The sequence below is a fragment of the Pongo pygmaeus genome, chromosome 14 (assembly GCF_028885625.2).
Source record: "Pongo pygmaeus isolate AG05252 chromosome 14, NHGRI_mPonPyg2-v2.0_pri, whole genome shotgun sequence".
NCBI classification, from domain to species: domain Eukaryota; kingdom Metazoa; phylum Chordata; class Mammalia; order Primates; family Hominidae; genus Pongo; species Pongo pygmaeus.
The window spans coordinates 42,061,500-42,089,221 of record NC_072387.2 but is presented as its reverse complement, the minus strand read 5'-3'; the positions used below and the strand labels follow the sequence as shown (position 1 = coordinate 42,089,221).

At 36.1% G+C, this 27,722-nt stretch overlaps 1 long non-coding RNA gene across 1 annotated transcript in view; it reads right to left on the bottom strand.

Annotated features, from left to right (window-relative positions):
• Positions 1 to 20,184, bottom strand: part of LOC129011238 (uncharacterized) — a 64,639-nt gene extending 44,455 nt beyond the window's left edge. The window contains exons 1-2 of the long non-coding RNA XR_008493288.2: positions 17,929 to 20,184; positions 16,931 to 17,051 (exon numbers count right to left, since the gene is read on the bottom strand). This is a non-coding gene — a long non-coding RNA (uncharacterized LOC129011238). The remainder of the gene's footprint in view (positions 1 to 16,930; positions 17,052 to 17,928) is intronic.
• Between the last annotated feature and the right edge of the window lie 7,538 nt (positions 20,185 to 27,722).

Genomic DNA, 27,722 nt, shown 5'->3' with positions numbered 1-27,722 from the left:
CAGCTTATGCTGAACATAATTTTACGTTGGTGGCAAGGGTTTCTTTGGTTGTTTGGCTGTTTTCTTTTTCCCCCTCAACTAATGCTAGGAAGTTGTCTGTAATATATATAATTTTGCTTTTAATTATTAATTGATATTTTAACATTTTATATAGCATATTTGTAAAAATGTTTTTAATCAACCAATTTAGGTAAGGTCATTCTTTTCCCCCAAAATGACCACCATTTTGCTATACACACTATTTATCTGACAAACATAGATTGAGGACCTACTTGGTACTCTAGGGCATATGAAGATTAATAAGACAGGACCCCTAGACTTTAGAATATTTAGTGGTATGTACATTATTTATTTGAACCTATTTAGACAATATGCAAAGTTAAAAATATATATATAAATTACCATATAATTTCAGATGAGAAACGGACTTATTATTGTTTGTGGGGGAGTCCAGGAAGGTTTCCTGAAGGAAGTGTCATATGACCTGAGCTTAAGTGTTAGATAGACATTGAACATGGGGGAATGGAAGTTATTCTAGGCAAAGAGAAAAATGTGAGCAAAGTCATATAGGTAAAACGATGTAGGCAGCCAGGTTGGAGAATCAACAGAAGTCCTTTGTGGACATGGTCATAAAGAAAATTATGGATGATAGAAATAAACTTTTCTAGTTTTTTTAAAGGCAGTAAATAGCTAAAATAAATGTGAAGATTTGACTTTCGATCTTGTAAATTTTGATCCCATATCTTCAAATATTACCACACCAGATACATTCAAACAATATTTACACTGGATCTATATCTCATATGAAAAAGGGGGCATTTAAATGATGTTCAGAATCAACCAAGTAACATTCAAGAATATAACTCATTCACTATCCTCAGCAATGGAGATGTTATCTCAGATATGAATATTTTGAAAAACCTGAAGTGAAATAAGCTGCTAAATTTTAAAAAAGATAACCAGTTCTTTAAGGCTAAGAAAACTGAAGGCCAAAATGTGTTACTTTTTACTTGTGGCTACAGTTTAAGCAGAAAGAAATGACAGCACATTAATCATATTATGTAGTAAAATAATGGCCCTAGGGTGGGGTCATTATAAATGATGACATCTTTGGAACTGTTTGACTAATGCTGTAAATTATCTCTGTGCTGTACTAAGTGTTAGAGTATAATATTTTTTATATCTCTGGATTGCAAGGGATTAGCAATACCTTTACAAAGCAACTAATTTAGGAAGATTTAAAATGAAGAGTAGACTGAAGTTATTCATGGCTGTTCATGGTATTAAACTTGACACACTGGCAGAGGCAGTAAAGAATTTCAGGCAGGTACACTGGGACAGATCTTTAAAATCCAATTTGTAACACATATCTAAAGACACTCACAAAGATATTTTTTAAAAAGACAAGAAATGCAATAGAGGAAATGAAACATTTCTAAGTAACACAATTAGAAAGTAAGAAGATAGACTATTTCTAAAAGTGATCACAGGGATCACAGAGTCTATCAGGGAAAAACATTTTCAATTTGGAAGTAAATAGTTGCAGAATGAAAATAATAAAAATTCAAGCAAATAATTTTTATTAGTGTGACCATAAAAACTCCATGTTTTTTGCAAAAATTTTAAGCCCTAGAATAAATCCTATAGACTTGTGTTTTCTTTTTTTTTTTTAACCAAAATCAACAATGTTCTGGATTTCCTCTTCATGCAAGGCTAACATCTATCTGTTAGAAATCCAGAATGAAAAAGAAAAATCATTCTAAGTTATCTGGATTAATACTTTTACAAGCTTATGAATTTTTATATGAAACTAAAAGAAATGAAAAGGTTAAAGAGGTAACATAGACAAGATTCTTACACATTTTTACTGCGATGCTGGCAACAGTGGCCTCTGAGAGATATAACACCTTTATAAAGCTTAGTAATGCCAACGCTGAAGGCATTTAAAAAATATGCCATCATCAGTCCAAAGAATGTAAGTTGGCTGGCTATTGTCAACAGATTGCAGAATAAAGAGAGACGAAAATAACTCAAGCCAAACACAAGATTGCATTTAATTATGTGAGACATTATTTGAAGGGCTCTGATTTTGTGTGCCTGCAAATCCTTTCAGTTTAAGGAAAGCATAACGACAAATACCTGAAACTTACCTGAAAATATTACTGATTTTGAAATATTTTTAAATTAAAGATGGGCAATGAGGTGTTTTAAGAATGTAAAAATGGTGGATAGCTTGTGTGCTTACAAATGAATTTTTAAGTTATTTATTCTGAAATGTGGTTATTTTCTCTGCTCTGTTGCTGCCAAAACCCATTCAAATTCATTTTGCAACAATGTTTACGATGCTGAAATGGCTCCTTTATTGTGACCCACGGGATGCAAGACTGATTACGTACACTGTCTAGATTTTGAGGTGGCATTTCCTATGTCATTTTGCCATTCTAGATTCTGTTGAAAAGGGGAAAAAATGAACCCAAGTTTTTCCCATTTTGAAGACTAATCCTTTTCCCTTTAAAATAATTTACTTCGTTTTCTTAGGATATTATGCTTTCCAGCAGTCCATATAAGGACAGTTTAACTTTTTAAAAAGTTTAAACTTACAACCTATGTATTTAAGTTTTCAGACCAATTTGAAGTTCCACTAGAGAAAAACAATCATTTAAAGGTAAGAACTAATGTTGCACTAATATTTAATGTCCTGCTTGTAAGTATAAGACAATAGTGTGGGGTAGCTATGTGGACAGCCATAGGGAAAAAATACAAACCATCCTTAAAATATTACCTACCATGTCAGCAACAGTTTTTTATTTCATATTAAGCTCTCAGAACCTGAAAATCCAAATGTCTTAGCACAGTTGCTATACTACAAAATACTACAGACTACAAAATACCACAGACAAGATGGCTTAAACAACAGGCATGTATCTCATAGTTCCAGAGGCTGGGAAGTCCAAGATCAAGGTGCTAGCACATTTAGTTCTTGGTGAGGGCTCTCTTCCTGCCTTGCTGACTTCTTCTTGCTGTATCTTCACATGGCAGAAAAGAAGCTCTAGTGTCTCTTTTCTTTTTTTGAGATGGAGTCTCACTCTGTCGTCCAGGCTGGAGTGCAGTGGCGTGATCTCAGCTCACTGCAACGTCCACCTCCCAGGTTCAACAGATTCTCTTGCCTCCACCTCCCAAGTAGCTGGGACTACAGGCGCATGCCACCACACCTGGCTAATTTTTTTGTGTTTTTAGTAGAGATGTGGTTTCACTATGTTGGCCAGGCTGGTCTTGAACTCCTGACCTTGTGATCTGCCGACCTCGGCCTCCCAAAATGCTAGGAGTACAGGCGTGAGCCACCGAGCCTGGCCTCTTCCTTTTCTTATAAGGACACTAATCTCATAATGGGGGATGTACCGTCACAACCTCATCTAAACCTCATTGCCTCCCAAAGATCCCAAGTCCTAATATCATCATATTGGGAGTTAGGGCTTCTATATATGAATTTTGGAAAGACATCAATATTTAACACCAACTATATAAAGTTTGAAGTTCCCTCAATTTCTTTATTCTCCAACTTTATTCCAATTCTTTCAAGTCTAAGGTATATCTGAGTTTTATGTATTACATATAAATAGAACTTTTAGTTGAATAAAATAGGTGATACTTTTGGGAAAACAAAACATAACATTATTAAAATCTCATTATAAATAAATGTAGCAGGTTATAATTACAGAAAAGTATTAGTCTTCAAAAGCATTTTCCAAACCTTTCCTCTAATTTTTTGACACAGGGCAAATGAAGAAACTGAACAGTCTTTGCTAATCATTTGAAAAGATTTTTTGGGCGGAAAATAGAGAATTCAAATGACAGATTAGCTAAAAATTGTAATATAAACCTGCCTATCATATGCCTAAAAACATGAAATTGAAAAGTCAACTATTCTTACTTTTAACACTGTATTGTCTTCAGTTCTCAGGATATGTACTAATTTCCAGATGAGTGACTTGGTTAGAAAGGGATGACACTGAATCTGAGGATTACTGATAACAAAAAATAAAACTCTAATATTGGGAGAATTCTGTGCATGATAACAGCAGTAGCCTTATATTAGCAGGCAGAGTACTACTATAATCATTTTATTATATTTGTCAGAATAAACATTTAGAATTATATAGGAATCACTTCTTATTGTATTTATAACCATTTTCAGGCCCTAGGATAGCATAACAGAAAGTAGAAAGTGAGAAGAATCAGTGAAACATTAGCTTCTGAGCAGTGTCAAAATTTTTGCCCCTTTTCCTAAAGAAAACTTAGTAATTCCTTTTCTATTTCTTTCACTTCTTTCCTTCATTTTTTCTGTATCCTTCTTTCTTTCCCCTTCTTTCTCTCTACCGTACAGATAGGCTGGTATTTTTTTAATTTCAAAAAATAAATACAAATAGTTCAAAGCAAGCTGGGAAAAATATCTTAACAACAGGGCCATATTTTAAAAGAAAGTGTATAAATGTACTGTAGTAAAGATATTATTTTTAAATTTTATTTAACAAGCATTTATTGTCCCTAGTACTTTCCAGGTACTTTTTTGTTTTTAAAATATTGACTTATTTAACCTTAACAACCTGTGAGGCAGATATCACTATTATCATCCCCAATTTATAGATAAGGAAACTGAGGCAGAAAGAGGTATGTACCTTGCAGGTACCTTGCTCACAGTCACAGAACAAGCAAGTGATGGAAAGAAAGATTCTGAGTTAAAAAAACCTTGGAGAATTTGGAAACTATTTTTTTCCTCTTAAAGTATTACTTTGTTTCTGTTCTATAAATAAGATTGTATTTCCACCTTTATTACAAAATGACTTTTTACTACATTTGGCTTTTTACAATCTTAAATGGTTTTTATTCTCATGAAATAGTTTGTTTATTGGTTTAAATGACATGGCCGCTTACTCCCTTGTGCTTCTCTGTCATTGCCCTTGAGAATGATCCGATGCACAGAAAAAGAAACTCTCACAGCTATAATTTCAAGTTAGAGACCATGGTCATGTCAACATCTCGTTCTCCCTAAATTCTCTATAGCCTCTGAGGAAACATTCTATAGGTATACCTTCCTGCCTCTTAGCAAGGGTTTATACTAAACTCCTGTCTCTTAGCAAGGACTTATACCTTGGCTTACTAAATGAGTGGTGGGAGTGGAAGAGAAAGGATTAAATCATTTCTGCAAAGGTCTCACCCTTTCCAAAGTTTTCCATTCTGAGTTTTCAATAAGCAATAAAAATAGTTAAAAAAATCATTTACAGAGCACCTTCTATGTAACACATACAGTGATAGTACTAGAAATATAAAGAGAAATAAGATACAATTACTGTCCTGCAGGAAATATGGCAAATAATGAAATATTGAATCTTACGAAGAATGTAAATTCTTCATAAATTTCAAGAAAGTGGGCAATAATTTCCCTGAATAAGATCATTTGAAAACTAATGGCTGCAAGATTTTTAAAAACGTATTTGTAGAATAACATGAAAATTCAAGAGGAGATTTTTTCCCCAGATTTATACAAGGGTATTATGCTACTTGGAAATAATACTTTCTTGGAAATCATCAGAAGCCATTACCTTGCCTGGGTGAAATCTGAATTTAAAAAATCAAGTTCAATGTATGTAAGCTTCTGAAACAAAAGCAATACATTATCCTAATTTTAAAGAAGAGAAGGAGGGAGAGAAGAAGAGGGACTAGAAGAAGGAGAGGAAGTGGAGGAGGGAAACAATATTCTTTCAATCTAAGGGGTTAAAGGAGCAACAGTAAGGATTTCTTTACAGAAGACTTCTTATCTCTTGTGAATTCAGTACACTCAATGGTGCCCTACAGATTGAATGAGAGGTGGAATGATATCATCCAGCTAGGTACTGTTTGATGAATCTGCTTTTTTCAAACTGGTGAATCACCAAATGGCTGCTTCAAGTAAAAAGTTGCATGCTTGACTAAACCTCATCTCTACAAAAAATACAAAAATTAGCCAGGCATGATGGTGTGTGCTTGTGGTCCCAGCTACTTGGGAGGCTGAGGTGGGAGGATCGCTTGAACCCAGGAGAAGCCAAGATCACACCACTGCACTCCAGCCTGGAAGACACAGTGAGACCCTGTCTCACACAAACACACAAAAAAAGTTGTATGCTTTCCTTACCAAAATGAATTAGGCCCTCCCTAAGTCTTTAATGCATTATTAGGAAGATAATTTAAACATGTGAGAGAAGTTGGTAATCCACCATAAATCCAGAATGTTTAAAATGATTTTTATAAAAGTAAGTTTTAGAATAGGAATAGAAATGTGAGAAATAGGAGTACGGAAAAGACAGTGGGCAGTGGCTTATGTCTGTAATCTCAATGCTTTGGGACACTAAGGTGGGAGGGTCACTTGAGGCCAGGAGTTTGAAACCAGCCTGGGCAACTTAGCGAGACCCCCATCTCTACAAAAAATAAAAAAGAATTAGCTGGGAAAGGTGGCGCCCCTGTGGTCTCAGTCACTCAGGAGCCTTGGGTGGAGGAGGCTGCAGTGAGCTAGAATCATGCCACTGCACTCCAGCCTGAGTGACAGAGTGAGACTCTGTCTCTTTAAAAAGAAATTTTTAAAAAGTGAGAAAGGAAAAGAAAAGGGAGGCGGGAAGGAAATGAATAAGCATTGAAAGCATTCTTCATGAATATCTGAACCCTATTATAAAAAAGAACAATTAAACATCATCTTGATTTTATTTTACCTTATGAATTTTTCCATAAGAAATCTAATGTATTGAAAGTCAATTGCATTGTGCAAAATGCCAGTTTTAACAGTAAACATGACAGCATTAACCTTTGTGTGTTCCTACTTTGCCAGTTCTTGCTTCACTAAAGAGCCCTGTGTCTATGAAAGCTCCACAGCCATGGCTCTGTCATTTATTTTTCTGAAGAAGAAATATTATTATCTCCAAACCTGGGGCCTCAGGAATACCACATCAGACTATCAAAATGGGTCAGACTATAAAAATGGGTCTAATACTAACAAGAGATTGAACATCATAGAACAGTGGGCAAAGTCCATTTACCTAACTTGTTTCATGTGATTCTCATAATTGTGATGTTAAGTACTAAGACCTTATTATCTCAATTTTTTAAGTGAAATAATTGAAGTTTGCAGAGGATCAGGGACTTTTCTAGGTTCACTTAACTAGTGTCTAGCAGGACAATTCTCAAGCAGTATTTCCTAACTCCAAGTTGTTTACTCTTTCCATTAGATCACCATCCATTCTCTCAAAAATCTAACTGAGGTTAGGTTGGACTATAGAGGAACGAACAGCTGTTTGGGATGATCAGCAGCTTAGAGAATAGCATTAGAACTTACAAGAATGTATCCAGGGTATTGAAATTTATAATAAAAACAAACCTCCCAATTACAAAATAATTTCAGGATAAAAAAGGTTTACACCTAATAAGGCCATTCTCTTCTTTCCCAAAAACTTCATGAAAAGCTAATGCAGACAGTTGGAGCCTTTTAGCTCCTCTGCTGGTCTGGCCTCTGACTAAAAATAAACAAGCCCTCTCCCCTGCAGAAGCTTTGCTGAAGCCCAGCAAGAGGTTAGAGAAATAGCAGATATGGGCTTAGCTGATTTGATGCTAGGCTAAGAGAAAAATCCAGGCTTAAGGTCTCTGATGTGAAAAAGAGGAATGGATTGAGAGGGCACCTAACACCTAGTTTCAGTTCAGATATAACTAGTTACATATGACCTTAAACATATTTTGAAACCCTTTATGATTACTTCCTACATCCTTTCTTAGTTATCTCAGAACATGACCTAGTGCGGAGTTTCTGACACTGTGATCCTTAGACTACCAGCCTCAGAATCACCTGGAGGTGTTTGTTGTTAAATGCAGATTCCTGGGCCCTACATCCAGACCTACTAAAAGAAAATGCCCTGAGGTGAACCCAGGAAAACCAAGGTATGCTTTCAAAGTTTGCACACTTAAAATTTGCCAAACACTAGGAGGGCTTTTGAAATAAATTACACATAATTTTGATCCTAACCCCAACATTTACTGGAAAATTACTTCACTTTTATCTCTGTGGAGTTTGCAGCCCCAAGCCTTTTCTTCTCAGTCACACTCAGCCAGCTAAACCTCTCTGGACCTCACTTTTCCAACCTCTAAAATGGGTATGACAACATTCAGCATATTGAGTGGATATGAAAAATAAAGGAGATCATGCATTTATATCTTCAATGTGCCTAACAATTTATAACACATAACAAATAATAAATATTAGGTAACTTTACTTTGTAATAACAGGCCTTAGCATAATAATAGCAGATATTTGATACTTACTATACATAGTACCTGGCACATTACATGTATTAATTCATATAACTATCATAATAACCCTATGAAGAAGGCACTATTATTATGCTCAGTTCCTCTAGAGAGGAAGAGTCTGAGGCATGGAAGGTTAGATAACTTGCATAGGGTCACACAGACAGTAGGTGATGGAGTCACAAGCCCTCTATGCGAATCAGCTACAAAATTGAAAATTTCTCTTTTAGAATCACTGCCACCATCACTGCCTTCAAGAAATACATGGCAGAGCTGCATCCCACTTAGAAGCTATGAAATTGGGGCCAGATTATTTTGATACATACCACATTTTGAGATACACTGCCAAATTAAGAGGCTAAAAAAATTACATCTCCTGAGTATTTAATGTTCCTCCCTATATAAGTATTATACTATTTTAATTATTATAGCTTTAAAATATGGTTAAATATCTATTAGTATTGATTAGGCCAGACACCCGACGGTGAAGAGAAGATATAACTGAAATTCATAAACTCATGAAAGGGAGAGGCATTTAGCATATTCACCAAACTCTAAGAATAATATAATGAATATGTTAAAAATAGAAATCTTTTAAAAAATTTGCTGTGAATCCTGAAAACTAAACTATAAATTCTAAAATTTTGATATAATTATTGGGAAAATTTTAATTAAAATAATGCTTGCAGCCAGGCACAGTGGCTCACACCTGTAATCCCAGCACTCTGGGAGGCTGAGGCAGGTGGATTATGAGGTCAAGACATCAAGACCATCCTGGCCAACATGGTGAAACCCTGTCTCTACTAAAAATACAAAAATTAGACAGGCGTGGTGGTGGGTGCCTGTAGTCCCAGCTACTTGGGAGGCTGAGGCAGGAGAATCACTTGAACCCTGGAGGCGAAGGTTGCAGTGAGCCAAGATCGCGTCACTACACTCCATCCTGGCCACAGAGTGAAACTCCATCTCAAAAAAAAAAAAAGTGCTTAGTTTTATAATTGTAAATTATAAATATTTAAAATTCTACTCAAACTATGATCAAATACAAAATTACTATTAACATATTGGTATATTTCCCATTAATCTCATGAAAATTTATTTTTGTTTTACTTATATACTTATATTCACACTATTTATATACCTTTACGTCCTGTCATGTAACATAAAATTTATAAGCATTATTCCTTATATTCACATGCTACTTAAAATTACTTTAATAACTGCATAAGATGCCTACTTCTGAGTTGTAAGTTAAACAACTACAACTATGATTATTTTGACTAATCTCCTACCTAGGTGTTTAGGTTGTTTCCAATTTTGTACATTTATGAATGAAACTGGAATTCATATTTGCCTCACCGAGTTTCAGGATTATTTCCATTAAAAAAATTCCCAGAAGTATAATTGCTAGATCAAATGCAACTCTTTGTATCAATAAAAATTATTGAATTATCCATTTCAAAATGTTTGGCAATGTATTTTTAATATGTATTAAAAACAAATAAAATGTCTTATTTCTTATTTTGTTTAATCTTCTATTCCTGTATCCATATTATATTTTAGCTAGTACAGTATAGCTTTAAAATATGGTTCAGTGTCTACCATAGCCTGTGTAATTCATTTCTCTTCCTTTCAAAATATTCTGTGAATTTTTGTATGTTTTTAACCTTCCAGATAAACTTTAGAATGATTTTAAGTCAGAAAATCAAACTTTCATTATGCTTTTTACTAAAATTGTGTCAAATCTATAATTTGGAGGTAAGTGACATTTGGAAGTATTATTTTTGACATATGGAAACATAGTCTGTCTATTATTTATTTCTATTTTTAATTCTTTCAAAGCTTAATCACTTTTTATTCCTATAGGTCACAAATATTCCTCAGTAAAGGTATTCTTAAAGTTTTGTTGCTATAGTGAATGTGCTTCTCCTTTCATTCATTTCTTAACAGCTTTATTGAGGTATAATTTACATATAAAATTTATAGTTTAAGTATATAATTCAATGATTATTTTTAGTAAATGAGTTGTTCACTTGCACCACAATCTAGTCTTAGAATGTTTCCATCACCACAAAAGGATTTTACCTTCTGTTGGTGGTTTCTGATTTATCTGTTACAGTCAAAGAACATACTTTATGTGATTTTATTCCTTTTAAATGTATTCAGATGTGTTTTATGGCCTAGAATATGGTCTATTTTGGAGGACAAGACGTCTGTGTGCTTGTGAGGAATGTGTATTCTGCTTTTGTTTGGTGGATAGAGGTCAGTTAGGTCTAGTCTGCTGATCGTGTTGTGTAAGTGTTAAGTGATACAAAACATATCCTTGCTAATTTTTTATCTAGTTGTTCATCAATTATCGAGATTGGGGTGTTGAAGTCTCCAATTATTATTGTTTGTCTACATCTCTCTTCAGTTCTGTGATTTATTGCTCCATGTACTTGGGGAAATCTGAGGTATATATCTAACTTTTCTATTTTCATGTTGAATTAACCCCCTTATCACTATGAAATGTACTCTGTCTCAAGTATTTTATTTATTTTTGTCTCAAAGTGTATTTTGTCTAATATTAGTATATTCACTGAAGGTCTTTAATGGTTACTGTTTGTATGATGTATCATTTTCTATCAACTTTCAGACTAAATTTTTGAATCTAAAGTGTATCTCATGGCAACCTGTGGTGGCTCATATCTATAATCCCAGCACTTTGGGAGGCCAAGGTGGGTGGATCACCTGAGGTCAGGAGTTCAAGACCAGCCTGGCCAACATGGTGAAACCCTGTCTCTATCAGTAATACAAAAATGAGCCAGTATGGTGGTGGGCACCTGTAATCCCAGCTACTCAGGAGGATGAGGCAGGAGAATCACTTGAATCCGGGATGTGGAGTTTGCTTTGAGCCAAGATCCCGACACTGTACTCCAGCCTGGCTGACAGAGTGAGACTCTGCCTCAAAAAAAAAAAAAAAAAAAGAAAAGAAAAAAGAAAAAGCTTGTCTCTTGTAGACAGCAGATAGTTGGATCTTGCTTTTGAAAATCCAGCCTGACAATCTCTGCCTTTTGGTTGGAGTATTTAATCTATTTACTCATAATGAAATTACATCTTAACCATCCCTAATCTGAAAATCCAAAATTGAAATGCCCCCAAATCCAAAACTTTTTGTGTGCTGACACGAAGTCACAAGTTGAAAATTCCACACCTGACCTCATGTGATGGATCAGTCAAAATGCAGATACACAACACAGTTTACTTAATGTCTCCAAAGAGACCCTCCCAGTCCCCTTCAGCTGTGAAGTATCTTTTCCACACATGCCCCAGATTTCCTCATGCAGGCACATCCACAAAGGGTAATAAAATGGCACGTGTCAGGCAAGACACACCAATGACAGGTTACCCGTGATGCCCTACATGAGGCCAAGACCTACATGCCTTACTCATTATGTTGTTTTGTTTTGCTTATTCTCTTCTCTGTGGTATAAAGGTATTGTGGAAAATGTAAAAAGATCTGCAGATACCCTTATGAGTAACAGTAGTAAAGAAAAGAGGAAGCACTTATACTTATCTATGGCACAGAAAGTCAAGCTGTTGAAGAACTGGATGGTGGTATAAGTGGAAAATGACTTATAGAAGAGTATAGTGTTGGAGTGACCACCATATACGACCTAAAGAAAGAGAAGGATACATTGTTGAAGTTCTGTGCTGAAAGTGATGAACAGAAGTTAATGAAAAATAGAAAAGCAATGCATGGAGTGAAATATGGAGTCCTTGAATGTGTATTGAAAGAATGGAACCATCAGTGTCACCGCGAATACATGCCACTTAATGCTATGCTGAACATGAAACTTGCAAAGATCTATCACGATGAACTGAAAATTGAAGGGAACTGTGAATATTCAACAGACTAGTTGCAGAAATTTAAGAAAAAGCACAGCGTTAAGGTTTGGAGATTTGTAGTAATGAACCATTTCCTGATCATGAAGCAAGGGAGAAATTCACTGATGAGGTTACCAAGTTCATCACTGACGAAAATCTGATACCAGGACAGGTCTGTAATGCTGATGAAACATCACTGTTTCGGCATTATTGCACCAGAAAAACACTGACTACAGCTGGTGAGACAGCTTCAATAGGAATTAAGGATGCTAAGGACAGAATAACTGTTCTGGGATGTGCTAATGCAGCAGGCATGCATAAAGGTAACCTTGCTATGACAGACAAAAGCTTATATCCTTGTTGTTTTCAAGGAGTAAATTTCTTACCAGTAAATTATTATGCTAACAAAAAGGCATAGAGAGTTAGGGATATCTTTTCTGATTGGTTTCACAAACATTTGGTACTAGTGGCTCTTGCTTGCTGTAAGGAATCTAGACTGAATGATTAACGACTGCAAGATTTTGGTACTGCCTGATAAGGATTCTGCTCATCATCCAGCAGAAATTCTCATCAAAAATGTTTAGGTCATGTATTTTACCCTAATTGTGACTTCATTAATTCATCCATGTGACTAGGGTGTTCTTGGATCAATAAAGAATAAATATAAAAACAGTTTCTTGATCAGCATGCTAGCAACTGTGAACAGAGGCATGAGTGTGGAAAGTTTTCAAAAGGAGTTTAGCATGAAGAATGCCCATGTTTGGAATACAGTGACAAATACACAGTTGTGCATGCCTGGCAAAACCTCTGGGCCATAACCATGTTCAGTGATGGTGATCAACAAGGTGGTGACTTTGAAGGTTTCTATATGTCACATGAGAAAAAAAAATGATGTCTGACCTCCATACATATACAAAAAAATACACCTTCAGTCTGGCAGTAAGATGGAAGAAACAGATGTCATGTAAAAGTTTTTACCAGCAATAATGCAGCTCTAATTATTCATTCATTGATCCATGGGGAAATAGCCAAAATGGTTCTTAATCAAGGTGATTATGATAATAGTGATGATGAAGATGATGTTAACACTGTAGAAAAAGTGCCTATAGATGACATGGTGAAAATGTGTGATGGGCTTATTGAAGGACTACAGCAGTTTATTTAGTATCCCCAAATGGGTTAAAACATGGATTTTTAGATTTCAAAATGCTGGGCTTCACCCTGTTTCTCATTCAATAGATTTTGGTCAGGGGTCAAGAATGTGTATTTCTAACAAGTTTCCAGGTGATGTTGATATCATCCTGGGGTCCACACTTTACAATTCAATGACCGAGTATATTTATTTTATGAGAGAATGTGTATTACTTGATTTCAGTTTATTCTCAATTACACGAAAAATAAATGAGGACACTTAATATTTTGAAAACATAAGATGGTAGAATGTATAGCTATAGCAACACATCTAACTGAACTATTACTCAGTAACCAAAAAAAACCCAATAAATTCTCCAAAGCACAAACCAAGATGTCCTTTGCTGAACTGTATGAAGATTTTGTGTTTTATTTTAATTAACTGACATGCTAAGGACAAACATTTTCTCGAACTTATTTGTTCTATAAATTGTTAACACATAAGTTTAAAAATATTTAAATGGTAATAATTATCAGTCATCTTTTCTTTTGATTACTGATTGCTTTTGTGATTTAAAAAAGTACTTTTCTATCCAGAAATTAGATATTCACCAGCAATTTCCTGATTTTTGATTTTGTCTTTCTTTACATATATCACTTTAGTCTACCTAGAATTTATTTTGATGCATGTATATTTTACTCAATTTTTAACTAAAATAAATACAATTATTTTTATACAGAAAATTCTTTAGGCATACTATATTCAGGGCATTGCAGTAAATACTCTCAGTGTTTATCTTTGTAAGATGCATATTAAAACAGCAAACATTGTTGAATTCTCCAAGTTAGTTTTATTTTATAGCATGAGGTGGTATAATCTTCTTAAGCATTCCTGGAAATATTTTTTTTTTTTTAAATCACAAATGTACCACACATATCTAAAATTAAGTGTGCCAACTATATACCTTTGATGTTTCCTGAGAGTCCTGAGTTTGCAAAACCTTACCTATATAGCAACATTTAACTGTGTACAATTTTGTGAATCAGGCAACACATTTTCCACACGAGTCCACTCCACAGAAATGGCTTCAGTCCATTTCATCAAACTGCTATGTTGTGTCAATAAGCTTTCTATGCACTATTCCACTTTTAAGAACTGATGGCCCTTGTACATTTGGTTTTTTTTCAACCAACAGTTGCATGCTAAGAACATCTTCCAAATTCTGTTAGAAGACTGAAGAGGAACTTGGTCAGTTTTTCAGCAGTCAGCCATGTCCTCTTGTTCTCATTTCTGTTTTCTTCCTCCAAAAAAAAAATCACTTCCCCTACCTTTGGTTCATTTATTTTTCTATGATATATCACTGCCTAATATTGGAGTTGTTTTAACTTTTTCCTTCACCTAGCATTACTTATCAACATCATAGTTATATTCCCAAAAACTATATTGTAAAAGAAAGCAGGGATGAAATATTTAAGACCTGATAGGAAAAGCAGGTTTAGGAGATCAGAGTTATAGTGAATCTAAAATAAAGGCTGATGGCTCATTAAATAAATCAACTAATGGCATTTTAAGTATTTTTAAATAGAAAAAATTGGCATTGTTCAATAACTAGTATTCCTTCCTCCTAACAAACTTTTTATTTCCTTAACCTACTAATCATCTAAGATTCTTATGAATATGTTTTTCCTTCTTGTAAATAAAAATTGTTAAGAAATATTTTTTCTTGCATCTTCATGAAATGAACAGTGCTTTTAAGTTTTATTATTCAATTACCTTATTTAGCCCTGGAAAATTGAAGAAGAAAATGCCAGTGCACTGTGATATAGTCTTAAAATCTTTCTAAATGCATTGTTTTATATTCAAAAGAACTTAATGCCAAGGCATAAATGACCACAGCAGAGCACTGCTCTACCCTAAAGGTTTCACATCCCAATTCCTTTCCTTTGGCTTATGTTGTCTCAGTTTTCTATATTTCTCTCAAGGTTACATTACAAAATTATCTATATACACTTGCTCTTCCATATATTTTACCTCTTCTTCTCAGGGCCCTATGTTTTGTTGTAATTTTAAAAATTATCTTCAAGAAAAATTACCCAATTTTTACAAACATAGTATCCTAAATTCCCACATTTGTGAAAAAAGTACAAATACGTAAATACACATATGTAAAATTTTGTACAGTAGGAATGTTCATTGGGGAAACATTATTGAAACTGATACAAAGTGTTTAACAGAAATTTGCTTAAAGGGATCAAATTTCATCTGGCATAGGAACATATTTAAAACAGTGGGGTTGACACAATAGTTACATCTGTGTAACCCAACCATCAAGGCTGACAAACTAAATTCAGTTGTTTAGTAAAGTTAATGACTAATTCTGATCAATACATGGCCAAAAGAAAAAGAAAACACTGTATCATAAGAGCTGAAAAACATCTACTGGGAAATGACTATTTTGTGAATACTTAAAAGCCGTATAAATGTACTATTATATTTTCACTTTTTCTAAAGTATTATAATTGGCAGGGCTCAAATTAGTATAGTAAAGTTAAATATATTTCAACATTTTATTAAACATTTAAAATATTTTATCCATATCAAGTATCAGGGGCTTAAAATGAGCTATTCCAAATAAAAGTATGATCTACATCAATACTCTCACTTTAAAATAATTATTATAATTTATCCATATAAGAAATATAAAAATTATTAGAACATGTATTAGGCTTAAATTGATTACAAATAAAAAACATTAATCTTGCCTGTAATCCCAGCTACTCAGGAGGCTGAGGCAGGAGAATCACTTGAGCCCAGGAGGTGGAGGTTGCAGTAAGTGGAGACTGCACCACTACATTGCAGCCTGGGCGACAGAGTGAGACTGTCTCCAAAAAAAAAAAAATTAATCCGTCAACACAGTAATAAATAAATTTAGCTCATCACAAGGGAGCATGGTCATTAAAATGAGTTTAGCAGAATAGTCAATTCAAACTTATTTCCAAAGACTAACAGTATAAATTATAGGTAGTTTGAGATTTAAAATGTGGCAAACCAAAAATAGGGCAGTATAAAGGCTACAGAGACTCAAATACCAATGAATGACAAAGAAAAATTGGCCTAATAGTTAGTCAAAATGTGACTATTAGTACTGTTAGGCTAAAATTAAAAGTATTAATAAGTCTATTGATTATAGCAAATAAACCGCCAAAAAGCTCTAACAACTAAGACCCCTTTAACAGCTGAATCAACTTAATTCTTCTTAGAAAAATGCTTTTTGCCACAAATATTCATTATACATCCATTTACATATTATGTTCTTAGAAAATAAGAGAAAAAAATCAGAAAAGGAGGCTTCCACATAATAATAGGAATTATTTTTGAAAGAAAATCTGATGTGGGAATCCTAATCTAATTACTGTATCAAAGTCAACCAATTCTTGGTTGAAAGTAAACTACAGTATCATTTCATAAGAGTGTTTACTGATGAAATTAGCCAGGATAAATTGTAATGTTAACAGCCATAATAAATAAATGTCATAAAATACTAATTACTTTTAGTCAACAAAATAAGGTTATTTAACAACTTAGTCCGTTTATTTTTCTATAAAGGAATACCTGAGGCTGGGTAATTTATGAAGAAAAGAGGTTTACTTGGCTCACAGTTCTGCAGGCTGTACAAGAAGCATGGTACCAGCAGCTGTTTCTGGTGAGGGCCTCAGGCTGTTTCCACCTGTGGCTGAAGGTGAAGGGGAACCAACATGTGCAGAGATCACATGGTAAGCGAGGAAGCAAGACAAAGCAGCAAGAAAATCGATAGGAGGGAGGTGCCAGGCTCTTAACAACCAGCTCTGACAGGAACTAATAGAGAACTCACTCATTATCACTAGGAGGGCACCAAGCCCTGTGTCAGGGATCCACCCCCATGCCTGAAAACATCTCCCATTAAGCCCCACCTCCAACACTGGGGATCAAATTTCAACGTGAGATTTGGAGGGATCCAACAAACCAAATGATAGCAATAATGCTCCCAAAATACAGCAGGTATATGAAATATAGCATTACTAATGAAGTGTGCTTTACATCTTATCTGCCTGCTTCATTAGTGAATTTATTACAATATAGGTTTAAAATAAGGCAAAGAATATTCACCTTTCGGGCCAGGCACAGTGGCTCACGCCCGTAATCCCAGCACTTTGGGAGGCCGAGGCAGGCGATTCACGAGGTCAGGAGATCGAGATCATCCTGGCTAACACGGTGAAACCCCGTCTCTACTAAAAATACAGAAAATTAGGCCAGGCGCGGTGGCTCACACCTGTAATCCCATAACTTTGAGAGGCCGAGGCGGGTGGATCACCCGAGGTCAGGAATTCGAGACCAGCCTGACCAACATGGAGAAAACCGATCTCTACTAACAAAAATACAAAATTTTAGCCAGGCATGGTGGCACATGCCTGTAATCCCAGCTACTCAGGAAGGCTGAGGCAGGAGACTCACTTGAACCTGGGAGCAGAGGCTGTGGTGAGCTGAGATCACACCATTGCACCCCAGCCTGGGCAACAAGAGCAAAACCCCGTCTCAAATAAATAAATAAATAAATAAAACAAAAAAATTACCCAGTGTGGTGGCACACGCCTGTAGTCCCAGCTACTCAGGAGGTTGAGGCAGGAGAATCGCTTGAACCCGGGAGGCAGAGGTTGCAGTGAGCCGAAATCGGGCCACTGTACTTCCAGACTGGAAGACAGAGCAAGACTCCATCTCAAAACAAAAAAAAAGAGAAAAAACAACAAAAAAAACAAAACCATGCATCTTTCCCTGATTTAAATGATTCATCAGTAATTATCCAAATACATGGTACTAGCCTATTAGGGAAATACCATGGTTTTAAGACAGTTGTTCTCAACCTTTTTTTTCTTCTTTCATGAAGGCCCATTCAGGCTAGAGGAGCAGAGGGGGGGAAACTTACATCCAGTAAACAAAATAGCAGTGATTTAAATAAAATTGAGACCAGAAAACCGACTGCCTTCTACATTTTAGGAACTGATTATCATAAACATAAATTTATCTAACAATATCTGTATTTCTATTTGTAGCAATCACAAAAGTTACAGTATGCAGCACACTTTAATCACTGTGTGATTTAATTAGTGTCAATAAAGGCAGTGGCACAGTCAGAATTTGACAGAATTGAGAAAAGTCCTGCTGAAAAGATGAGACAAGTTCTGAGATGATCATTTTTTATAATGTAAGCACTGTGTACATTTATAAATGGCATGGTAGGGATGAGAGTGGGCTGGGGGTAGAGAATTCCGTAAAACAAGGGAACTTGAGGAAATGCAAAAGACTGAAAAAACCTGGCGTCTTCCAAAGGGTAAAATTAGTATGTTTGTTTAAACTATTTTGTCCTTAATTTTAGTCATTTCTAATTTAACAGCTAAAGAACAATTACTTCATAACAACTGAAATATTTAGTATACTTGGTATTACAGCACCCTCTATCACATGATCATATGCAGATATTTATGTAGCTCTCTACTGGTTCTAGGGTTTAGTTTCCTACTTCCCATCCACGGAGTCAAAAGGACTACTAACTTGTGCAGGCTTAGTATCATCAGTATAATTTAGTGCCGTCTCTCCTGAAATAGCAAAAAGCATTATTGACAAAGCAATCCTGAACTCTAAATTATTCCAGGTGTGGTCCTAGTACTAACAGCATCAGAATCACCTGAGATTTTATTAGAGCTACACTAATCCAGCTGTATCGCCAGACCTTCCCTCCCAGTTATAAACTCTGGGGTTGAGGCCCAGCAATCTGTTTTAACAAGTCTTCTAGAGAATCTGGATGCATGCTCCAGTTTGAGAACCACTACTATTGGAGAAATACAATCAAAGAGCCAAGTTAACATGTACCATCTAAATTCTAAAGGAAATTTGTTTCATTATATATTTTGATATCCACAGCACCATTCCAATAAAACACTTAAAACAACACTGTTAGTACTCCAAGATTACAGGAAAAAAACAACTCATTATTAAAGGAAAATGTGTTGATTTTACTAACTTTGGGGGAATTATTTTTCCTTTCTCTGATTATCTAAAAGAAACATGACATGCAAACGAATCTACATTGAGCATTTCTGAGGCTACCTTTCTGAAACTTCCATGGCCTATTTTAAAGCAAATTATTACATTCTGCTTCTCGATGGGTTCCTAACACATACACAGCAGGCTTTTACAACAGCGCTTTAATAGGCGAAAGGAAACAAAAGCTTTTACAGCAGAGGCCAATGTAAGCCACAAAGCTCGTGTCATCTTCCTACCGGGCAATTAATACAGGGTCCCAGTACTCAAAGATTAAAGAACTGACACAGGGAAGACTGAGAATGACCCAGCAACAAGGCATAAAGAAGCAAAAAATAAAAGGACACCGTTTCTTCTGGACTTAAAACTAGAGAAACAACCCAGTTTCCGCTCCATTTTGGGTTCGTAAACCTCCTCCTACAAGCAGCTTCCGCTTCAGAGTCGCCACAAAGTCCCTCCCGCGCGGGAACTCGGCGGAGCGGAGACTCGGGTCCCTCCCCCTCCAGGGCGGGAGAAAGGAAAGCAGGGGCCGCGGTTTCTCTGGAAGGTTCCGTGAGAAGGGCGCGTGCCACCTCCGCGGGTGGCGGGAGACTCGGCACCAGATGGCGCTGCCGCACCGAGAGCCAGAGCCTGGGCCGCTGGGAAGACGGGAAGAGGCGTAACCGGATCCCTTCCTTTGCGCTCGTTGCCGGAAATGCGCACCGCAACCAGCCTCTGGTCCCGGATATTAAGACTTCTGGAGGGTTTCCGCGTGAGGGCGGGGCCAGAACCGGAACCGAACGGCGACCGACGGGCCCCGGAACGGAAACCCGGGGCGGCGCCAGCGGGCCCTGGTTGCTGGTGCGCGCGCCTCGTCTTGGTGGGAGCGCGAGGGGCGGGGTCTCGCCGTGCGCTTGCGCACTTTGGGGCGTAGGCGCTGCCTGCGTGTGCGTCTTTTTCCATGTTTGCAAGTTTGCTAGGCAGGCAAGGCGGAAATGGTGGCGTAATGGGTTTTGTTTTAAATCCCGCCCACGGGGTTTGGGTTTCTGGCTGTGAGTCAGGTTTCTGGAAGGCTTTATGGAAAATTAATGGTATAAGAGGTAAAACTGGATCTGTACTGTTTTCTTAGTCCTTAGCGATCCAAATGCAGTCTGGGTGCGGTCTCAGTGCTAAGATGGACCCAGCCTTCCTCTCTAAATCTTAGTGAACCGGCTTGATCCCCCGGTCTGTTCATCTTTAAGTGTTTATTCTGAGAAGGGAGGGGTGCCACAAGGAATAAAAAAGGCACGCAAACAAATAGACTACTCGTGTGGAACCAAAAACATTTTAAAATTAAGAAAGCATGTCTTCGTGTTTTTTAAACTTTTTAGCAAGCGATTCTCTTAAGGAGTTGTCTTAGTTTTTAATTTTTGTCTATACACAGTTTTATATTCTGTGTTTTGTGGTGTGGCCTTGGTCTTTTATCAAATTTTAAAGGAAAGCCTCTTGTGCAGATGTGTTCCAAAGAAAAATTTTGTCATTTTTTTCACTTTGAAATTTTGGAGAACCATAGTAGTTTCTGAAAGTGCGTTGGCTTTGTTTTTAGATGCTGCAAGGAAACAACCAAGTGTGTTGCAGAAATAAAATCTGTATGAATCTGCATCCGCTCTGTTTAAACTAATTCCAAAAATGTCAGCTGTGCAAAGTGCTCAGTTCTCCTGGAAAATTTCTTCAGCCTTGGTAAACACTTTTATCTGGATTTCAAAGCTCTTTGCAGTCCAGACCCTGTATAAAAACAATACTTGTAAAAGCCAGAGGGAAAGGAATACAGGCTTTTAAGTAGATATTTTGAAAGAAACAGCAGTGGGCCGGAGGATATAAAAAAGATTGTCCGAAATAAGTGTATTTCATTGTTTTTTGCTAAAACCTTTTGATAGTCTGGGTAGTTGGTACTGGAAAAACGCTGCTGTGACGTGAGGAGTACCATGGCACCAGTTTATGTAAAATTTAAGGGGATATTGCAATATCATTCAAGATTGGTCAGAAATAGGGCAAGAAGGAGGCAAGATATCCAAAGGGGAAGAAAAGGGGAAAATGTTGGACGATACTAGAAAACACGTGAAAGAGGTCAGAGCTGAAGCTGTAATAGGTCTCGAAAGAGTGATCTGGAAGATTGCAAAATAGCTTTTAGACCCTAAAATCAAATGTGTGGAATATGGAATCAGTTTATTTCATCATTGCATACTTCAGCTTTGGCTATATCCCATTTAGTTGCTTACTTTTTTTTTCGACTTTCCCATCTTTCTCTACATCGTATATAATCAACCTTAAATTGAGGAATTGCTTCATTTTGCTACCATTATACTATTAAGTTACAGTAACATAGCTCTTCACAGTTTAAAGAGTACACATATATTCAGAAATAGTGGCATTGACTCCTTTGCAAATATCCTCAACTCTTATCCTTCACTTTTAGCACTTGCCCGGCAAAACTCAAACCATGGATGAACTCCTGCATGCGTTTATCTTTTCTGAGCTTGGGCCCAGCCTGTTAACTGTTGGGTGGACTAGTGTGATCTCACACCTAAATTGGCTCTGCATATTGATCAGCTCTCCTACTCCTTTGCTCTACTGACTTTGCCCTTTCCTTCTGTAATCCAAATATCTCATTCTTTTCCCTCCTCAAATTATCAACTTCCTCCTCAACTAATGACTCACACTTTATTGCCTCACACTTTATTGAAAAAAGAATTGTGAGCGTAAGCCAAGAATTTTTGTGTATTCCCACCATCGAATCTATTTGTGTCTGCACTCATCAAACATCCTTGTATAGGAGTCCCCTTTATACATGGTATTGCTTTCCATAGTTTCAGTTACCAACTGTCAACCAAGGTCCAAAAATATTTAATGGAAAATTTCAGAAATATAAATTTTAAATTGCTAGAAGTTCTAAGTAGTGTGATGAAATCTCATGCTGCCCCTCTCTGTGCCTCCCAGAACGTGTATCCTCCCTTTGTTCAGCATCCACTATCACAGTTAATCAACTATCGCCATATCACTGAGCTTGGATTCAAATAACCTACATTTTCCTTAATAATGTCTCCAAGGCCAATAGTAGTGATACTGGCAATTTGGATATGCCAAAAGAAGCCTTAATGTGCTTCCTTTAAGTGGAAGGTGAAAGTTCTCGACTTAAGGAATCACCTAAGGTCACTAGGAACCAAGTGGTTGGTAAGAATCAGTTTTCTATCTGTGAAATTATGAAGAAAGAAAAAGAAATTCGTGCATAATATATTTAGGGTAGGGTACTCTCTGAGGTTCAGACATCCACTAGGTTCTTGGAACATATGCTCTGAGGCTAAGAGGGAACTACTATAGTTTAAAAGGGTGACAGGTCTTTTTATCAAATGCCAACACTTGCTATTTTTAGTCTTTAGTTTTAGCCATTAAGCGGGTGTATGTTCAAAACTTTTGCCCATTTTAAAACTAAGTTGTTTGTAATTGAGTTGTAGGAGTTATTTACATACTATGCGTATGCCTTTTTTGTCAGAAGTATACGTAGTGAATGTTTTTCTCCCAGTCTGTGGCCTGCTTTTTCATTTTCTTAATAGTATCTTTTAAAGAGCAGCTTTTGTTTGTAAGTTGTATTTTTGTAGGGATTTGTACATATCCAAATATTCATTAGCATAAAGCTGTTCATAAAATCCTCTCATTTCTAAGATTCACAATATATCTTATTTATGTTTATGATCCACTTAATTTTTAGTATGGCACAATAATGGTTGATAGTCATATTTTTCAAAATAGAAATCCTGTTATTCTGGTAGCGTTCGTTAAAAAGATTATCCTTCATTGAATTACCTTGGCACCTTTATTAAAAATCTGCCGATCTTCTGAATTTCTATTCTATTCAATTTCATTGATAAATATGTCTGTTCTTAACCCAATCCCACACTGTATTGATTACTGTAGCTTTATACGTCTTGAAATCAGATAGTGGAAGTATTTTTTTCCTCAAAATTACTTTGGCCATTCTAAGTCCTTTGCATCTTCATATGAATTTTTAAATTGTCATTTCAATTTCTAAAAACGTCTGCTGGGATTTTGAATGGGATTCTGTTAAATTTATTCGTCAGCTTGGAAAGAACTGACATCTTAAAAATACTGAGTTTTCCAATCTATGAACATGGCATATATCTCCTTTTATTTTGATCTTTAACTTCTGTTTGTAATTTTCAGCATACAGGTATTGCACATACATTGTTAAGTTTCTTCCTACACATTTCATGGTTTTTATTCTAAGTGTATTTTTTTAGTTTAAGTTTTCAGTTTGTTGAATCATTTTATTTTAGTTCTAGAATTTTCTTAGGTATAGATTCTACGTCTCTAGTATTAATAAATTCAAGGCCGGGCGCAGTGGCTCACGCCTATAATCCCAGCACTTTGGGAGGCTGAGGCGGGCGGATCACAAGGTCAGGAGATCGAGACCATCCTGGCAAACAAGGTGAAACGCCATCTCTACTAAAAATACAAAAAATTATCCCAGCATGGTGGCGGGCACCTGTAGTCCCAGCTACTCAGGAGGCTGAGGCAGAAGAATGGTGTGAACCCCGGAGGCGGAGCTTGCAGTGAGCCGAGATTATAACACTGCACTCCAGCCTGGGCCACAGAGCGAGACTCTGTCTCAAAAAAAAAAAAAAAAAAAAAATTAAATAGTTTGTGCCCGTTAACTCCAATACTTGGATCATCTGTGGATCTTTTTTCCATTATCTTTCTTCTGTTTCCTGGTATGCCCAGAAATTCTTTATGAAATGTTGTCTTTGTTTATGAAAAAAAAAAATACTGGGCTCTGAGTGGTGCTTTTTACTTTATGGAAGTATTTATAGGATTTACTTTTGCTTCTATTAGGAAGCTAAGCTAAGGGCAGAGCACCTTAATCTAATATGGAAGTGAGATTATTTCAAACTGGTTTTCAGACTTTGTTAGGTCTGGTCTGTTTCAGGTTCTTTCTTACTCCTGAGGTGACCCTTTCTGTGTCCCAGCTAAAAGCCGAGGTGATAGGCCTTCCCTCTTTCGTGGGCCTTGAACTCCCATTTTTATTTTCTCAATCAGTGGACTCCTGAAAGCAAGCTCTTCTCAGCTTCTCTGCTTCTTAGTTGCCATTATCTGTGTAACTTCTCAGCCTCTGAAACAACTTCCAAATTGATGAATAAGGTAAGGGGAAAAAGAATATGGGCAGAATATGGGCAGAATTTTCTGCACCCTTCTTCGGGATCTTGCCCTCTCAAGATCCTTTTTGTGTTTTACTCAGATTTCCCTAGTTCTTCACAGTTCAGTGGCGAGGTCATTTTTTTTAAAATCCTGGTAATCTGAGAGTCTTTATGCTAATAAAGATAGGCTCATTTTTCTGAACTAGTGTCAATACTTTTTGTTTCTAAACATCAGAAACAACACAGAAGACATGGAAGTGACTTTCCGTCTTAATTCCAGAGGTGTTTGTGGGGCCTCCTGGCAGTGATACCCCCTTGCCACAGATGGGTTCCTAGGCAATGCCCTAGTTCTCTTTAGAGTTGGCCTGACTCTATCTTCTGTACGGGGAAACACCCTCTGTTCCTTTTGCTGAGAGATCAGGGTGGTTCTGTTTCCAGGCGAGCTAAACATGACTATGCTGTAGCTGTAAATTCAGTCTGTCACCTTTGGTGCTCTTAAAATACAAGCATATGTTCTAGTCAGGCAAGAAGAAATACATCTTTTCTTTTCTTTTCCTTGCTTTTTTTTTTTAATGCCAGTAAATAAATATACACTTCCCGGCTAAGCCCGAGAGCGGATTTGATTTTTTTACCGTAATTTCAAGGAATAATTATATAAAACATTGCCCACAGGTCTGTGAGTGTACTGTAGAAAGATCGAATGATCAGGACTTAATCCAAGACCCCTCACTTTCTGCATGGGGGTAATTGAGCAAGTTATTTAACTTTTCTGAGCCTCAGTTTCCCTAAAGTGTCAAATAAGATACCTACTTGCCAAGATTGAGTTTTAAAAAGATTGTTTGTAAAATGTCTGATACATAATGGGTTCTTTATTGTTTTTAAAATTATTTATACAAAAAGACAGTTTTAACTTCAAGGGGGAATGTTAGTCATAACTTGTCTGCATAGCAGCAGTATTTCAGAAGCCACATTTCCAGATTTCTGCTCATCACTTGGTTTGTTTTATTCAGTAAACATTGATTGGACTCCCACTAAATGCTGAATGCTGCACTAGGATGCAAAACCAGTGAAACAATAACCTTTCTCACAGCTATGTAAACAACTTGTTCATTTTATTGAAAGCCATGGTCAGAACTGTTCTGAAAGTTTTCTCATCTATAGTGTTCAAGTCATGGTATTTGCTCTCTTGCTGCTATTTAATGAATCCTGAAATTGTTATTGTAACCTAAAATAAAATTTTTACTATGATAACCTAAAAGAAAACTGATTAAAAAGTTTATTTAATGTGGAATAAAATTTAAAGCAGCTCTAATATGAATAGCAAGGGAATTTTGCTCTATATGAATAGCAATAGAACAATATAATGAGGCAGTTTCACTAAGACTGTATGACAAAATGGAACCTGAACTCTGCTCCAGTGTATTAATAATTAGTGTGACTTTTACAGAGATTGGAGGATAGGCTGTCATCAGACATCACAGGGAAGTTCTGTTCAGTAAGCTGGCAGAAGCAATTTCTTTCTTTAAAGAGGAAAACCAGGTGGTTTTACACTTGAGTGTTCATTAAAAGAGGTATCTACCAGTTTTTCCCTTTTAATTCTGCTTTTCGGATTGTGCTAGCCCAGAGAGAGTTATAAATCCCTTGAATATAAGACATTGGCTTCAATTTTTATTGTCACCTCTCATGTACATCCCTAATGTTTATCTAATTTTTATCCTACCAAGACAGCATAATCATTATGCAGTAAATATGGACTGAGTAATATTACAACATTCTCAGATTCAGGAGACTCTCCCATGATAGGAAAATATATTTCAGAATCAAATACTCTTATTTCCTGAGCTTCGTTTTCTTTATTATTTTTTATTAGTTTTCATTTTCCTAACTTATAGAATAAACAAATGCAGCTTGGAACAGTTAAAAAGTTTCTTACAGTTACTGATGATAAAACAGTCCAAATGATGTTACACTAAATTTCATAAATTCCTGGCTTTAAAGATACGTATGATGTAATGGCATGTTAAATAATGGCCAATACAATTTAGTTGTCTTATTTGCCATTTCTGTTTTGCTTCACCATTTTACCATTTTATTTTCCACCTTTGAGTCTTCAGTACTCTTAACTGTATCACTGAGAATTGACAATCCTATATATTTAATTTAATTACATGCACACACAGAAAATGAAATGTCACATCTAGAGTAGCTTTCCCATAACCCAGCTCTATTCATGTCCCCAAAATCACCGATGCTCTTATTCCAGATCATGATGAGGCCCAACTGGGGTGTTAAGTCTGATGTCTGTGTGTTCTATAAGGGATCACTCAGTCCTCTTCCATTCCAATAATTTAAGTATAAATTTTCGGACTGTCATCTCACCTTGTATAATATGCTTAGATGGAATCAGTAAAACAAATGTGCCTTTTATTTCCCTGAATGGGGTTATTGTAAAGAAACAAGAAGCCATAAATAAGGGGGCAAAGTTCTCTTTATCCCCAAAACACAAGTAGTCACATTTGAGGGCTAGAACATACTTACTTCAGCTTTTGTGATAAGAGAAAGAATGTAAGTTTTTTATGTTCAAAATAAAGTTGACCTTGGTGCAAAACAACCAATATGTTCTAAGAACTTTCTGCTCCTTTGCAGCAGGACTTTGTTATATCTCTAATTAATATAATTAAGTTATTTTGAAAATCAAAACAATCGATGTTTTTCTTTCTCATCTGCTCCTGGAAGTTGTATTTTTAAGTTACTAAAATACAATTTTATCTTTAATTGATCGCCTTTGATTCTCTGTGGTAAAACTTAAAATACAAAATACCTTTTACTTAATTGTATCAATTTGAAATTGTTATAATTCAAGAATATTTGTATGTAACTCTTCTAAACTTCTTTGAAATCATCAATATTAAGTTTAAACGAAGACTTGGGGCTAAAATTTCCAGTCAGTGCTTTTTTCACTTTTGCTTTTATTTTTGGCTAGTCATATTCAGATTTATGTAATGAAGAAAACCCATTTGGTTCTCCTTTTTTTTTCTTTTTGAGACAGAGTTTTGCTGGTGTCATCCAGACTGGAGCACAATGGCATGATCTCGGCTCACTGCAGCCTCTGTCTCCTGGGTTCAAGCGATTCTCCAGCCTCAGCCTCCTGAGTAGCTGAG